The sequence below is a fragment of the Peromyscus californicus genome, unplaced genomic scaffold (assembly GCF_007827085.1).
Source record: "Peromyscus californicus insignis strain IS unplaced genomic scaffold, ASM782708v3 Scaffold_9__1_contigs__length_137607984, whole genome shotgun sequence".
Taxonomy (NCBI): domain Eukaryota; kingdom Metazoa; phylum Chordata; class Mammalia; order Rodentia; family Cricetidae; genus Peromyscus; species Peromyscus californicus.
The window spans coordinates 101,546,278-101,562,663 of record NW_026294617.1 but is presented as its reverse complement, the minus strand read 5'-3'; the positions used below and the strand labels follow the sequence as shown (position 1 = coordinate 101,562,663).

The following is a 16,386-nucleotide window of genomic DNA, read 5'->3' as shown; positions in this document are numbered from 1 at the left end:
TAGTTCTAGTTTTGCTGCTCAGTGGATTGACACTGTTAGTCAATGGAGACTCCAATGTAACTTAGTAAAGTACTTTCAGATACTTTTATGGTGTCCTTGTTACATAAAAGCAAAAGCTGTGTTGACTGACATAAGGGAGAATGCAAATAATTTTCCTGTTCCTTACTGAAGCACCAAAACAAAAATACTATTATGTAGTCTATTAAAAAAAAATGAAGTATTGAGAAGAATCCAGCCACCTATCTACTGGGACATCTAATCTTAAAATTTAGTTGAAATACAGTTTGTTGTCAGAAAAAAGGCACAGATGGACATAGAATCTAAAATGATAAAAAAAAACGGCTGAATTAAATACACACACACACACAATTCTGCCTTAAAATGTCTAAATCTCAGTATTTATACACACACACACACACACACACGCACACACACACACACACAAAGATACTATGTTTTGAAATGCCTAAATCTTAATATTTGTTGAGTTTCTGAGATAAGCAATGTGACTTTTGGATTTATAGACTAAAAATGTGTCTTTGTGTGGTGAAAGCATATTCTATTTTGGAGAAATCCCACTTATAATGTCCTAGAGTTTTCTGGCTTTGTAGTAGAAACACAGATGTAGAGAGGAGGGTTAAAGGTGAGTGAGAATTAGGGAGACACTGTGTGCAGGAAGTCACGAGAAGGCACTACTATTGTAATGATTGCTCAATAGCATTTATTCCATAAACACCGCAATTTAATTGGATTAAGTTATTAAGATCAGGTAACACTTTTGTGTTTGATCGAGATTTTGTACCTTAAGATATTTAAAAGAGCTTGAACATAATACAATTTTTTGAAGGACAAGCATATAGACATGTCACTAAGCACATTCCTTTATGAAAAGCAACTCCCTTGCTGATTAAAAACAGTGATATACACAAACCCCAGAATTTGTATATACACATTTTATTAGAGCAATTTGGAGGTTGCAGTTATATTACTTAAATTTGAGTATGTATTGGAGAAATACACAATCCAGATGGATTTGTAAGCTACATTTATCTTCCTCTACATTTTCCTGTTGGTCGGATTTGTAAGTAAAATCACTATTAGCAGAATGTTGGTAGGAAGACTCTCTGAGGTGCCCAGTGTGACTGTGATTTAGAAAAATAGACACAGCTTAATTCATATCTACAGAATGCATACAAAGAAGACAAGTCCATGCTGCTTCTGAGAGATTTTTCTCCCTATAAAACCATGTAATGCAATGTTCACCAAATGCTGGGGTTGAAATCAGTTCTGAGAATGAGACAAATGAATTATCATGTTAATTTTTATCTAAGATAATTGCTCTAACATTCTTAATCCTGATGAAACATTGTCCTATATAGAATATGAAATGCTAATACTAAAGAAAAAGGCCATTATAATAAGCACATTGGTCACCATTCTCATTGGGGTACATTTTAAAAAGTAAACTTTCATGCACTTTAAAAAATTCTTTAAAGAAATGATTTTAGCAATTTCCAAACTGAAAGCAACCATAAATCCTTCCATAGTAAAATGGCTTGAAAAGAAGAGCTGTCTGTGTTCCCCACGCATGTCCTAAACATCTTACTAAATGACTGAACCTTAGATAATATGCAACAAAATTAATAGTTGAATGAGCCTATGGTTATGCTGATTGGGACAAAATTTTAAAAATGCTGAATATTCTATATATTCCTGAATATATATCTTTCTTAAAACCAAAACAAAATAAACAAGAAGACAAAATGGAGATTTGGAAAACATTTGTCATTTAAAAGGTGTTTTCGCCGGGCGGTGGTGGCGCACGCCTTTAATCCCAGCACTCGGGAGGCAGAGCCAGGCGGATCTCTGTGAGTTTGAGGCCAGCCTGGTCTCCAAAGCGAGTTCCAGGAAAGGCGCAAAGCTACACAGAGAAACCCTGTCTCGAAAAACCAAAAAAAAAAAAAAAAAAAAAAAAAAAAAAAAAAAAGGTGTTTTCATGGGGTGTCAAGTGGTGTGTCTGTTGAAGAATGATATAAAGCAACCTTGTAGTGGTGGGAGCTTCCTGGTCCTAATCTGGGTTCTCTGGTTGGATGCAGTTTGACACTCACGGGCTTCATGCTGTAGGTTTAGTCTCAAACGTGGCAGTGTTTATAGGTAGCGTCACTTTTAAGATCCAAGGCCTATAACGAAACTAATCTGTCATTGAAGGTGCTGCCCTTTGAAGGGATTGAGGTTTTTCTGGAATCCTTTGAGTCCGTGCATCAGGACTATTGTCAGAGAGTAAGACGACACTCTTCTCACTGTCTTGCTTCCCCTCATGCCATGTGCTCTCTCTCCTAAATGCTCTGTCCATGAGGCCATTTGCTATGATGTGACATTACCAAGTTGCCATGGCCAGAGGACAAACTGATGAGAAAAGGCCATTTGTCCTTTCAAAACAATGAGCAACAGAAAATAGGACTGTATATCTGGTTATGGTAGTACATCAGTTTGGGGTGGCATGCTACTTTTGATTTGAATCAATATATACATATGCCTATACATATAACTATGTATCTATTATTTATCTGTATTTATGTATGGCTGTAAAAATCTGTTATTCCTTACAAACACTTGAGGTTCAACAGCTGCTCAAAAATATTTGTCAGTTACAACATGAGTTTACAGTTGTCTGTCAATCAGAATATTATAGAATTTTCAGATTTCAGCTGTTGGTCTACCAACTGTAAAAGCCATCTTTGGTGTTTAGTGCCAAGGAAGGAAATGAGAATTTCATATCCACTGAAAGGTTCTCCATTTCAGCCTCTACTGTAAAGGTATTTTAATGACTAGTTTTGATTCTCATGACAGACTAGTGGGATCAAGAAACGTCCTGTCTTGATTTTTCCACATCATATGAACTAATTGTTAACTCAGCCCTGGCTTCATGAAAAGCTACTCATGTTAGCAGTATTCAGTGACAAACCCGTAAAGAAGTAGGGTTACAAGTCAGGGCAGATATGCTCTGGGCTACATAGGAGAAGAGTGTCTGTAAATCTACAAAAAAAATATCTGCTCAAGTTATGAGGGAGGTTTATTCTCTGCTGCATCTAATTGTTTTACCCACTATGATCACAAAGGACTTTTGGAAACTGGTCAGACTTCAACCTAAAATCTAAGATCTGGTGTTTACTAAATTGCTATTGTTTCTAACACATATTGTGTTCTTTAGAACCTATTTCCCAAAATTTAGCACAGATTTAGAAAAGACAGAATGACTTACCAAACATCCTCATTTATTTTCAATTTTGTGTATCATGAAACTGAGTTGTTTCTATTTTTCATATGTCTTCACAACATTGTTTCACATGTGTAAGGACAACCACTGGCTTTTGTCTCTCTTTGTCCCTTAAGTACTTGCTGAGTAAAAAATATGGTGTCTCTTGAGTATATTCCTTGAAAGAAGTAGCTTAAGTCTTGGGCAGAGTAATATTTGCTGAAGGAAATACATACTTGAAATATATACAGACTGTATAAGCTGGGCACATTGAAGAGACCACCTGAATAGTCACTCCATAATTATGGGAAGCTCTGTATTGTGGGTAGGGAGAGAAAATATCCAGAGGCATCTGAAAGAGTTAAGAACAGAGAGGAAAAAAAAAAGCAGACTAGACAAGACCAGGGCTGTTTGTGGGAGAAGACAGACTTAACATGAAAGAATAGAGGAGATAGCTGGAGTGGAAAGGGGGTGCCTTCATAGAGAAAGAAAGGTTGACTCTGCAACATTTTGGGAGCTATCATAATGCAGGAAGAGTTGAGAGTGGTTGGGAAGGCACAGACAGAAAACTAGATGGGAGCTTTGAGATATATAAGAAGTACTTGTGAGTAGAAACTCAGGGAACCTGGGTGTGGGTGTTGACAGCCTGATAGGTGCTACAAGTACATATGTTAACTGAGAGCCATATGTCCCTTTTGCCAGAGGTAAGGAAACTAATTTCTTTTGCTAGACAAGAATGATTTCACAAATTCTTGATGAATGCTGCTTTCATTTTAATTTTTCCTAACCACCAGAAATCCTATAGTCCAGCCTGAGTTGGGCCAAGACTGGAATTTCTAGATATATATATTCCCTGAGACCACCTAAAACTAATGTGAATCATTACGTAAACCTGATTTTTATTTCCTTTGCAGCTATTTAAGTTAGCCTACAAAGTAATGGGTTTAATTATGGCATTTCAATACATAGATTTCATTCTGCTTTCTTATTAATCACACTCCAACATATCAGTCATTTTATTTCAGAATTATGTAGCAGAAAATCTTTATGAAGAATTTCACAGTTTGGTAGAGTTTTGTTATTTTAATTAGTACTATAATCAGGGAATACACACAGTTTGCAGACTGCACAGTCTATTACTACCACCAAAAGTCAGTCATTTTAAAGACATAGGCATTCTAGATAGACGTGATCTTTCCATGATTATCATGTGTCCAAGGCATACTGCATATTTTATTATGAGATTTAAGAGAGTACCTCCCAGGCTGTTTCAGTCACAATCCTTTGTGTCTCTAGGCTTCACTTCTAAGCATGTATCCTCCCCTTTCTCAAAGCTGTCTGACTTCCCTGGGCATGAAGCTTCCTGACTACCTCCGAAAAGGCACATTCATGTTTAAAGCCTCCTGTGATTCTTGCATCTGTTAGAATCTAAGGTTCACAGCATTGGTGATGTCCGCATGTGGACTTTTGATAGGTTAAAAGAATCAGAAAGTGTGAATCTCCGGGGATGAATCTGCATTTCACAGTCTTCTGAAGCCCGACTAGTCCTCTTATCATTGCACACATGCTATAGCAGCTAGGCTTTCCAGTGCTATCTACCTGGAGTACCAATAGCCAGTTTTCAGAAGTCAGCATATGTTGGCCTTCATTTGATATTTGATACTGATCTCTCATTTCTTGTGAACCTCTTTAGTTTGTGAATGTTTCTTCTATTCTCCAATGGATGCCCTCCAATGTGTTTGCTGCTTTATTTTTAAATCATGAATAATTTTGGCAAATCCCATTTTTTAAAAAATGGGTTCTCTTTACTATTCAAAATTTAAAATGATTTTAATTGAAATAGAATGACATCACTCACCTCTTTCCTCCCTCTAAACCCTCCCAGCTCCCCTTCCTCAAACTCTTCCTGCCTCCAAGTTGAAAGCCCCTGAAAAAGAACCCACTCTCTACCACCCTCCGTGAGTTTGTATGATCTCTCTCTGTATCTTCCTCTCTATTCCACCCGTGTGTGTGTGTATGTGTGTGTGTGTGTGTGTGTGTGTGTGTGTGTGTGTGTGTGTGTGTGTGAGGGGGTGTCTGCTTGAGTGTGTATTGTGCTAGTTTTAATACTGAAAACATCTACAGTACAATATCATGTTTTTAAATCAGAAATCCACAATAAATTACATGTAATGTTAATGGTAACTGGAATTAAAACATATTTTCACTTTAGCTACTCCTATAGAGTACTAAAATACTTCCACAGAATATTCAGTTTACATGTTTGTTTCAAATGGATCCCCAGCACTGTGCACAGCCATTCTATTGTGAAACTTGTTTTCAGCATCTGGCCTATTTTCCAGGTGAGACACCTGTCCACCTTCTCCACAGAATGGACATCACTGAAAGAAAGTCAAATGTTTTGATTCCTAGCCATCCTCAAGGCATCTTGGGGTCTGTGTATTTTTCTGAGTTTTGCTGAAGTTACAGTATCTTTCAAGTGTTGCTTTGCTCCATTCATCAGAGTCACAGCTGGCCTATGGCTCTCTGGGTACTACATTGTGTCAGCATGTCAAGTCAAAGCTCAATACCCACACTCATTCTGGATAAAGAGATAGAAGTGATCTCAGCATAACATTTTTCTTGATTTGTGTAGAGGGGTGAATGTGATTTCTTATCCCAGGGCATCTAGATCCTGTTGTGGACCAAAAGATCTATGCTCTATCTGAAAGGAAAGGCAAGTACACAAGGCTTTCCTCTTGAAATCAGCCCCAATGACTCAAACCTGTAGCCAGAATATGCATCACTAATACTGATCCTAATTATGTTCCTGCAAGAGATACTGAATTGGTAAGGAAAGTCCACTTGTGAGAGATTTTTGTGATAGTTGGTTCTTTTTGCCTCACACAGTGTTCAGGATTACCAACTGTGTTTCTGCCATGACCCTGAAGAATCTCAAAGCCTACTTCATGGAAAGTAACAGGAAAATCTAAGAAGGGAGTGACTGAGTTCAATGTTCTAAACATGAGTCCTCAATGCTTTTATTATTTAGCCTTAAACTTAAATATAAATAACTTAAACATATTCTTTCATTCATTGAATTCATAATTACCAACTATTTCGCATAACCCAGTAGCATGATAACATCTTTTTATGCAATTGTCTCTGGTCTGCTGAAAATATAATGGGAATTTTCTTATGCTTTTCCAATTGAGAAACAGAATTTTCCTGAAGAAGGCAAACAAAGTAAAAAACATTTTTTTTTTGTTTTAGAAAACAAATTTTTTTCTTTAGAAAAAAAAATTGAAAATTTTTTATTTGTTGAATACTAAACTCTTGTAGCTTCTAGAAGGATGTATCAATGATTAAGAGCACTTGTTTCTCTTGAAGACGGCCTGAGTTCGATTCCTAGCACTCACATGATAGCTTACAGCCATCCATAATTCCACTTGCGGGAAATCTGATTCACTTTTTTGACCTGCTCAGGCACCAGAGACAACATGGCGCACAGATATACATGAGAGCAAAACACTTACATGTGTAAAATAAATAAACATAGAAATAACATTCAAAATCTTCAAAATATTATTGTTTATACTATGTAACTTCTAGTTTGAAATAAAAATCTGAATCATAGTCATTTCTCTGAATACACATAAAAACATTCAGTTCACATGTCTCTATGATCAATATTTTTCCCAGTGAATGAGAAATATTCGTGTTGAGATTTCTGGAGTCTTTCTGACTGAATGACCTGCTATTCCATGTGTTGCATTTTTTCCAGAATTTTCAAAATATTGTTGACAAATAGGCAATAGTAATAGAAGATTTATCAGAAGAATCTGGATAAGAATTAAAAAATCTGAGATCATTAAGAGTGCTCAGTGTTGCATGAATCCTAAATGGTGTTATGGGGAAAAAAAAAAAAAAGGAGCCAAGATCAGAGAGACAAAGGTACAAGTCACTAGACAAACTTCACCACCAACAAAAACTCAGTCTGAATGGAAGGCAAATCCTATCTCCACAAATCCTCTAACTGAAAGCCTCAGAGTCCTCAGCCAAAAGGCTCTAGTTCCTGTTTCCTCACACCTTATATGCCTTTCTCTGCCCAGCTATTCTACTTACTTTCTAGTGCTGGGATTAATGACATGTGTGCTTACCAAATACTGGTAGCAAAGGCATGAGATGTCAAGTGCTGAGAATAAAGGAGTGTGACTCCCAAGTGTAGTTGGAAGTTTCTCTGGTCCCGCCAGGCCCCTGCAGTCCTGTGGCCTGCTTATAAAATAATTACTCATAAGCTTATGTTAATTATAACTGCTTGGCCATTATCTCAGGCTTACTCCTCACTAGCTCTTACATTTAAACTAACCCATAATTCTCATTTATGTTTAGTCATGTGTATTGGTACCTTTTCTCAGTTCTGCCTTCATATCTTGCTTCCTCTGTGTCTGGTTGGAGACTCCTGACTCAGCCCTTCCTCTTCCCACCTATACTTCCTGCCTGGCTACTGGCCAATCAGCATTTTATTTACCAACCAATCAGAGCAACACATATTCACAGCATACAGGACAACATCCCACAGCATCCAAGTACTGGCATTAAAGGTGTGTGCCACCACTGCCTGGCCTCTATGTTTAATCTAGTGGCTGGCTCTGTCATGTTTTATTTGATATACAATATATCACCACAGCTCAGTGAGGCTGACCTTTTAAAAGCCAGTGAAAAGTGAAGATCTAAGACATGTAATGACCTTCAGACACATGACAGTGACCACCTCTGTTGGAGATCAAAGAACATCACCTTGTTATTAAAAATTTTGCACATATCTGGGCACATCTTTGGTTATTCAAAGTAAACTGGAACTAGATTACTATTTTTCTACAATATTTATATTCAGATTTTAATATATTAGATTCTACCAAGGGCATGGCAGAGGATATAATCCACCCACATATTTGATGATTTTTCTTTATGACACAGGGTATTGCTATACCATGAGACATGTAAGGGACCATGGATCCTCCTTGTCACAATGTTGGGAATATGGGCATGTGCCAAAACAACTGGTGTTTTTGCTTTTTATAATGTTAACATGATTGTAATCCTCAGTCAGTGACAAGACAAATGGGGGGAGTCAGGTACATTTTGAAATAAATTTGTTTAGTAAAATGTGTCAACTTAATAGAATTTTAACTCTTAGATTTGGAACAGCTCTGTACATCTTGAATGTTTCAGAACTTAACAGTCTTGGTGATTTCTCAGCAGTCAGTGCAAATGTGTGCTTCAACTCACTAACCATATCCTTCCATCTATTTTTCCATATTGATTCTTTAGAGGTTATCATACATCACTGACTTGTAGGCATTCTCCCTGGAAGAACAGTCAGAAGAGGTCTCTAAGACTAACAGTGTGGAGTACAGGGACAGAGAATACCCACACACTACAGGATAACTAACCAATTTTAAAATATGGAAAATTTTATATTATAAATAATTCTGTCTCTTTGTATGAATTGCAACAGGCATGTTATACAATTGGAATTCAGTGACAAGGGTTATATAAATTAAACTAATCTATGTAATAATCTCAATTTCTCTTTAGATGCAGAGGAAAAAAAAGTTAACAAAAGATGGCCTTTCATAACTCAAGTGTTCCACAAGGGCTCTGTGCCCCACCAGGACCAAGTATGTACAACCTTGCCAGTTGCTAAAACAGAAAAACTCTTTGGAAATGATCATATTGTTGTTTGTGAGGATGGCAATCTGCCCACAGCAATTCTGGTAGGTATCACACAGTTCTTCGCTGGCTATCCTGGGAACAAAAATCTTGCTTTTTAAATATCCCTGTTAAATTTTACCAATAGTTGGGGAAACAATTAAGAATCAAATCATTGCCTTAAAAATAAATAGGAAGATAACAGAGTTCTGTTTACCACAACCCATGTATAGGAAGAGCTGACACTGGACTATTGTTCCTTGTGCCCTACCCCTTTTGTAGCTTGCATAGCACATTTGAATACTATTAAAGATTGTACTCAGGGAGGAGGTTTACACATACGACCAACCTCAGATCCACCAAGTCCTGTATCTGAAGTGTGCAGTGTCTTTCCAATAGAGATGTACCTCCAATTTCCTTTCTTTGAGTTAACCAAGGTAGCAACAATAGCATGCATAATTTTAAGAGTCTCTTAGTCTCCTCTGAACAACTTAAAATGTGGTTTTTCATGCCTTGTTCTGGGGTTTGTTAGATAGGCTAGGCCTCTTGTGGGAAGTGTTGTCAGCCCCAAAGTTAAATCTTTATGCATAATTACAACATTACACTTACATGTTTTATATGTAGCTTTAGATGAATAAAACCATAATACAAGTCTTTACAGGGTTTATGAACAACCTCAGTGTGCATTTTGCCTCTCTTCCCTCTTTCCTTCTGTATTTATGTCCCTCCCCTCTCCTCAGTTAAAGCTGCATTTGGCCAATTTTAGAATTTAGGTATATTTAGACAATAAACAAGTATTTCTCCTGTAATTATGCTATATTCAAACATACTCAAGGGCTTACCAAGAGTTCTTTCCACCTCTTTACCATTCCTGTCTGCATCTTCAAACACTTTTACTTTACAGTTTGACTGAAATGTTGACGCAATCTGTGTTTTCTTCACTGTTGTGACCTGTGGACTCCCCCACCCTTCCTTTGGTTTTTCGAGACAGGGTTTCTCCGTGTAGCTTTGGAGCCTGTCCTGGAACTCGCTCTGTAGCCCAGGCTGACCTCGAACTCAAAGAGATCCAACTTCCTCTGCCTCCCTAGTGCTGGGGTTAAAGGCATGCACCCCCACCGCCAGGCTGTATCTATTATATTTTAGTGATATAAGGAGATGGTGGCTTGGACAGTTTCTTCACTGGTCTATCCCAAATACTTCAAAACATGCCTTGTACATGGATCAGCTCTAAAAATATTTTCAAGATTGAGTAATTACTGAAGTATAGTTATAAAAGTAGCTCTGGTGCGGCTCCTAAAAGTTAAATCTGTGAGACCAATACAAACAGAATATGTCTGTCTTTGGAAACTGTCAAGGTGATTTGACATCTGCTTCCTAGTTTTGAATGAATAAACATGAAGCTTTCACTCAGTTTTAACTAACAATGAACTTTGCAGGTTGTTGTACCATTTCCCAGGTTAGGCTCTAACTTGCAATTTATATTTTCCCCTCCAGAGTTCTGAGTCCACACAGGCACCACTGTGCTTATCTCTCTATCACTAAGTGTTGCGTGCCCAGTTTTCTGATATTTATTTGACAGTCACTATACAAGGACACACATTACATGTCCTTCTCCACTTACAAGATTTTAATAGGAGCATTTTCTCTTTGAGAACATATAAAAAAAAAGAAAGAAAAGAAAAGAAAAAAGAGATTCCAGGCTCACTCAGCCTTTGTGTATGAGCACATGGGTTTGTGCATTTAGATTACTTGCTTCATAACCTTTTGGGCTATAAACAAGAAGCACTTAATCCCCCCTCAAATGACCAGAATGTGTATGTTTATGTCATTTAAAATTAGACTTTGAGATGACTTATGGGTGTCTTCAGTGTGAGCTAGTTTCCTCAGATGTTCACTAGAGGCATTGAGCATAGAGGAGAATTGTCTGCATTCTCAGCACTAAACAAACTACTCTTAGGTTTCTAGTTTCAAAAGGGAAACCCTAAATCCCTTTAGTAGGCCTACATTTCAGACAAGGTTCTAGCTAGGGAAATAGGGTAGGAACTGTAAAGGAAGTTGGGAGTAAACTGAATTTTACAGTTAAAATATTTTCAGTAATTTCTGTGTTTTATATTTTTGACAAAGATATTTTTCTATGTTTCTTCAAAATGAACATGTTCTAACATCTAGACTATATGATGAATGGCTTGGTGTTCTTGGCCAAGTGAATGAAGAGGAAAAATTAGCAGCAGTGCGAAGGTAATGATTTGCTAATTGCTTGAACAACATCATCAAAAATAGAAGTGACATTTTCTTAGATACATTAGATTATGTACCCCAGAATTATTTACTAAAAATATCAACTGACAACATAAGGTTTCAATTGCTTGCAAACATGGAAGACATTTTGAAAAGATAAGCATGACTTGGACAGTCACAGTGGCTCATACTTGTCATCTCAGCATTTGAGAAGCAGAGGCATGACCAGCAACAACTTGGGGTCCTCCTGGGCTATTTAGACTGTCCAGAACAACCAAACTACAGTATGAGACCTAGTGTTGAAAAGGAAGAAGAAAAAAAGAAATATAGCTCTTGACTATGTATTATTGTTTTTATCTTAAAATTCTTAATATGAAATTTTCAACATTGTATGCACTGTGAATTTGTACTGCCCCATAGGACATAATGGGCATCCAATTTGTCAATGGTATAGTTTCAACCTTCTAAAATATTTAACAGTGAAAGCCATGCCTAATTTAGACTAAACCCTCAATGAAATGTGTTTGTGTACATGAATTCCCCCAATGACCTCTCAAAAAACAAAGTGTTTTAGGCTCTAATAACTCGATAGCATTGCATAAATGATAATACAGGGAGCTTTTAAAATTGAATCATTGACTTTGCAGTGTGCTTTTAGTTGAGCACATTGCAGAATATCCTAAGTGTTTTCGGTATGTGTACATTAAGTTATATGCCAGGAAATTTCTTTTTTCTTCACTGACTTCTGGGAAATATTTCAAGCAATATTTTTAGGACACATTCCTCTTCTCATTGTTTCACTACAGGGCCATTAATAAGATACATTTACTTTGTTCCCTTTCTTCATATTTATAACTTTCCAAATACAATTTCTTCTTTTAAAATAACTTGTCTCTGTGCTTAGTCTTTTAGAGCAGCTGCCCACCAGAATGTCATTCTCTTGAGACAACTTTTCAGAGTGCTACACAACATTGAAAGAAATTCTACAGTTAATCAGATGTCAGCTTATAATTTATCTGTATGCATGGCCCCAAGCATCCTTTGTATGTCTAGTTCCTGCAACTCAGCATTAGAAAGTGATATCTCCAAAGAGGTAATAAGACACATTTTTATGCCTAGGGTGGTCAAGTCTTCACAGTAAGACAGGAATATAGGACAATCCTGAGAGTCTTTGTTTGTTTGTTTGTTTGTTGTTTTAACCTACGTACATCCTTGAATAATACTCTTATGGAGAAGCAGAATCATTTGCAAGATTTGAGTAACTAGATTGTCAATAGATATTTGAGCTCAATGACTCAGTTCTTTGTCAACTGGGATTTAGAATATAATTTGACCAATTGGCAGCAATTGTTGTGAAATGATATGAAGGAACATTGGTGCTGAGTTCAGCAATTAAGACTGTGTCCTTGATATTATCACGGAGGGATGTGTGAACTTCTACTTGTTTTCAAGGTATTTGCTCTAAACAAAGACAATTTAGATTGCTTTTATCAGATACAGTCGTTCTCAGTCTTGCTTAATATGATTTAATAGATCTTCGGCCTCTTGTTGCATCGAGAAATTCTTGAGCACACTTTCCTTGGTAATCACATTTCAAATACTATAGTAAAATGCCAGAATCTATTCAGTATAAAGATCGAATGGCTATTTGGACTCTTTCAGTTTCTGATTTATAATTGATTAATCCATTGCTTTTAGACCTGTGAGGAGTACAGTATAAGAAAGCCTGACTCAGAAAATCTTTTCCCTCTGTTGTTAAGAATTAAAGAAATGGAGAGAAACTTAGGGTTCAAAGCATCCTTCAGTAGCAGACTTTCAATTATCCAATTCTCTACCAATGGGTCTTACTTCAAATACCTCCCAAAACGCAACCTGATAATTGGGCTGCTAACATCGCATCTGCACTGAACATGAGACATATGAATGCTTGTGGTCAGCTGGGTTTGCCAGTCTGTCCCTTTTTAGTCACCCTACAGGAACTATTGATAGGATGGTGCCCACATTTGAAGGGAGTCTTCCCTCCTTAGTCGTGCCTTGCTATAAGCATTCTGACAAATATCCTTAGCCATGTATATAATAAATGGAACCAAAGTTAGTCAAGTTGACAATGTATACTAGCCATCAGAATGGGAACACTGGAAATCATCCTCTTGTAGTGTATTGCACTGCATTGATTGCATTTTTATGTCTGATCTCAAATTAGTTTTTCAAATTTCTAATAGAAAGCTCTCCTGTATTTTATAACAATTGATTTTTCCTCATAATTTTGAATTATACAGTTCTAACTTCCAAGACTCATATATCAAATGGGATTTACAATCATACAAAGTGATAGAGACCCTCTGTGTTTGACCCACTGTTGCAGATTTTCCTTGTAAAATTTCACATTGAAAACTGTCTGAAAATATTTAGAGAAGAAATAACGAGAGCTCAGTGTCTTGCCCTCATGAGGAGAAGGCTTCCAGTTCCCCCAACAATCTGACACTGATGAGATGAAGAACAGAGAACATCAAGACAATGACAGTCTTGTTGGTAGGACATGCCCTACAGGCAATGATGCAGTGCCCATGAGTTCAACTGTTCTTCTTCATAATGAGGAGATTATAGGTAAATAAAGATATTCTATAGTCATAGTTTAAAAGTTAGAATCACTGAGCACCCAAAACATCATTTACAATAAGCAAGGATGGAGATTTTACTAAAACCATTATGGAGTGCACAATTCATTTGTACATTACAAATAGATTCTCACATTGTTAAAACTGCCTGTAAAGTTTTACTCCCTTTTCTCAATGATCCTGAGTTTATGTAAAAGATAAATTCCAGAAGTGCCAAGTAAACAAATCATTAAGGATATGTGAAAAAAAGTCATTTACATAGATATTTGACTCCTGTGCTGATTCTTATAATACTCAGAATAGCAACTCAATTTTGCAATTTTATTTTATTTTATTTTATTGTGGTTCTTTGAGACAGGGTTTCTCTGTATAGTTCTGGAACTTGCTCTGTAGAACACACTAGCCTTGGACTCACAGATGTCTGTCTACCTCTGCCTTTCGTGTGCTGGGATTAAAGGCGTGCACCACCATGCCTGTCTCTGTTGAAAGTTTAGTATGCCATAATACAACTGTAGGAGAGAAGTAGCCACTATGATCTTAGATTTAAATTCATAGTTCAAGTGAAAGCAGCCAAAGGATGTCAGAATGATGCAGTCAGGCAAGTTGTGTGATGAAGTGCAGATACAGCTGTTAGATTAGAGTTGCCCATGGCTATTCAGAGATCACACAGGAGGTTTTGGAGACTGTATACGATATAACTACTTGATTCTATTACTTATACACATAGTTTCAAGACAAACACCAGAATTTAATGATTATACCTCAAACTATGGGTCATATACAGCACAGATATCAAGTGCCTCATGGCGCAGTGCATTATGTTGTAGGCAGCAAATGTCCATGAATCACACTAGAAGAATTGAACCTGCATGAGATCTGTCCTCTTTCATGACCTATGTCTGGGATTTCAGAGAGACTGATGCATTAACATAAGAAGGTCATTAACCAATCCTTTAATATCATAAATGTAATAGTATTGATGTAATTGTTTTCTGTGTATTCATGATGATGTAGAAGGCATGCATGCTGTAAAGTGAAAATGAAACGTAATGGTTAAGTGATTTTAACTGACATATACAATGATCTTTCTTCTTTCTTAGATTCTGAGAAATATGTCAAAAGATCTTTTATAAAACTAATGGTTGCCTGTGGTCCTAGCATCAGCCAGGACAATGTGTGTATGACTCCACTAGTACCAAACAAGGGACATCTCTTTGGAAAGTCTCATGAGTGTCTGTGAGGGAATCAATTTAGGTGAGTGCCATTTAGGTTTTCTGTAGTTTTCATGCATCACATAATTTCTGGAGAACATGTATTCACACTCCTTTTACAAAATTGATGAATGTGTGGCTAACCTATCAATAATGGTGAGATACATTTAACATAGTACCTAAAGAAAATTAAATCTCACTGAAGTTTGATTCATGTAATTCAAGAAAATTGAAAACCAAATATATGCCTGTATCTTTCACTGATTCAGACCCAAACCTACTTAAGCTTGTTGGAGGGAATAGGTCTATGGACGTGACCCTCTGTGTCCCCTACCCTGAACTTTTCCAACTTAATTCATGACTACATAATACTCTGAGGTCTCCTTTAATAGCACTGCCTCTGAGATTATTCAAAATAACTAGTGCTCTGCACAAATGTTTACTTTACCATTGCTCTGGTTCACAATAAGAGGCACACCAGTGCTTCAGAGGTATGGATCTATGATAGACTCTTGCCTTTCTCCCACACAGGATGTCCTCTCTGTTATCAATGAAAAAGGACCAGACACAGAAAGAATCTTCAGAACATTAGCCAATAAATCATACCGAACCCTAAAAGGAAAACTTGATTCTGGCGAGGAAGTGAACTTGAGAGAGGAATCTGTCTCTTGGTTTGGTATTTGTCCCACTGACTTGAGAAAATACATAGAAAAACCCATTTCATCTGAGTTGAAGGGAATCTATCCTCTGAGAATGTTTGTATTAAGACAACATTTTATGTTTCATTTAGCAATGAAAAGAGAACCAGTACCATTGAACGCCATGGCATTTTGCAGAAACAACTACTCAAGGATGATGACTGAGGCAGCATCTTGATTGGGCAGCTTGCCTCTGGTCTGAGATTTTCTCAGGAACTTGAGGCTTGAATCTCCAGAACTACGTTTGGCTTCTCTTTCTCTTTTAATTTATTGATCATTCCACTAAGAAACTATTTTTCCCAAGTGTTTTTCCAGCATTTGACAGAATTTGTTTGGAACTTCTCCTTTTGTCCAGGAATAAGAGAATTCCTCAAAAAGGTATTGAACTTGTCACCATTAACCAATAGAGGGTTCCAAGGTGATGCTTTTGGTTTATGAACTTGAGTCTTGAGTAAACACTTCTCAAGCATCTGCTCATTCCTTCTGAATGTTCCCTTCCTCCTCCTACTTACCCATATTTCAGGAAAGATTATTCCAGAACACTTCTTCTATTTTTCCATTTCTCTTATAATATATATTATATTTCAGGCTATATGGTATACATTCTTTGCTATTATAATAAATAACATCCTATAATGTGACTGATTAGCTGTCAATGTGTTTTGTTTATG

At 36.9% G+C, this 16,386-nt stretch overlaps 1 pseudogene; it reads left to right on the top strand.

The window, feature by feature from the left end:
- Positions 1–15,880, top strand: part of LOC128106683 (rho GTPase-activating protein 20-like) — a 176,842-nt pseudogene extending 160,962 nt beyond the window's left edge.
- The last annotated feature ends 506 nt before the right edge of the window (positions 15,881–16,386 follow it).